This window comes from Temnothorax curvispinosus, unplaced genomic scaffold (genome assembly GCF_003070985.1).
Source record: "Temnothorax curvispinosus isolate PA1 unplaced genomic scaffold, ASM307098v1 QBEX01009950.1, whole genome shotgun sequence".
Lineage (NCBI taxonomy): Eukaryota > Metazoa > Arthropoda > Insecta > Hymenoptera > Formicidae > Temnothorax > Temnothorax curvispinosus.
In genome coordinates this window covers 1-1,335 of record NW_020219730.1, presented here as the reverse complement: position 1 = coordinate 1,335, position 1,335 = coordinate 1, and the positions used below count along the sequence as shown (strand labels likewise).

General features: G+C 36.6%; 1 long non-coding RNA gene across 1 annotated transcript; it reads right to left on the bottom strand.

Annotated features, from left to right (window-relative positions):
* Positions 1–96: 96 nt before the first annotated feature.
* Positions 97–1,318, bottom strand: LOC112459583. The gene is made up of 3 exons (XR_003041339.1): positions 1,177–1,318; positions 540–1,035; positions 97–469 (listed from the first exon to the last, which is right to left on the bottom strand). It is a non-coding gene; the product is annotated as an uncharacterized LOC112459583 (long non-coding RNA).
* Positions 1,319–1,335: the final 17 nt, after the last annotated feature.

The following is a 1,335-nucleotide window of genomic DNA, read 5'->3' as shown; positions in this document are numbered from 1 at the left end:
TATATACATATATATATATATATATATATATATATATATTATTATTAATACAATATGTTCGCGCGAATATGAAATTTTGTATTAATTATTAAAAACTTGATTGTCATTAATTGATAGATTAAAACTTAATTATGTAATTTGACGGTTGCGCTGATACCTAAGAATTTAAATTCGTGGAAATTATTACTAGTAAAAATCACGAATATGCATATACAAAGTAACTGACAGGTGAAAGAGTAATTCGACTGACAATAACAATGTTTATTTATATTAATTAATAATAAAACATATTATCAAAACTTATTATTGTCGATAAAAATTAAAAACTGGACAGATAACGAAGTTCGACAGATGCACTGTCTTCGGATACTTCGGCACTGATATCAATTTTGCTCAGTTCACCTAATTTGTTCACAATAGCGGCCGGCTGGGGTACGTTGGACACGGATATCGCAGGCTGGAACTCCTCCTTGATAACGAGAAATCAAGAGAATGTTTTAATAATAAATTTTTACACTTAAACTGTATATAAAACTTACCGAAAATTATGAGAAGATGCGTTTATTTTGCAATAAATTACAATTTCTGGTGATCGCCTCGGACTCGACGACGTCTCGCTATCCGTCTTCGGATCTTGCGCCGATTTAGCTTTCGACGCGTCTTGATTCGAGTTTGCTTGCGTCTTGTTGGTCGCGGAGCTCTGAGCCTTCAGAGTAGAAAGCAATTTGAATACTTCGGCATTGATATCAATTTTGCTCAGGTCACCTAATTTGTCCAAAATAGCGGCCGGCTGGGGTACGTTGGACACGGATGTCGCAGGCTGGAACTCCTCCTTGATAACGAGGTTTTGCGTCTTCTCGATAGGCTCGATTTCGTCTTTCGAACTATCCACTATAGTAAGATTACCTCCCTCGTCATCATCATCATCGTCCTCGTCATCCGAATACCAATCTTTGATAATCTGATCGGTATTTTAGGTGCATCGGACTCGTTGTCTATGTTTTTCAAACTGTCCTGAGCCGTGCGTTGCTGCTGCTGTATTCGGCACACAAAATAAAATTAACCTCAAAACACTATGTTTACGAAACTGAGACAATTCACACTAATATAATTATATACGGTCATTGTCAGATCGTATTTTCATTACGTTGATAATGAAATAATGAGAATACTTACGTGTTAATCAATATAAATCTGTTCTTTGTTCTTAATCACTTTTCTTTAGGACCGGCTACAATGAGAATGTATGTGCCTATGCCCGTGGCTATGCATTATGTATTTTTATGTAGAGCCACCGCACAAGCCTGTCGTATTGGTAACGTGGCGTAGCGGAAC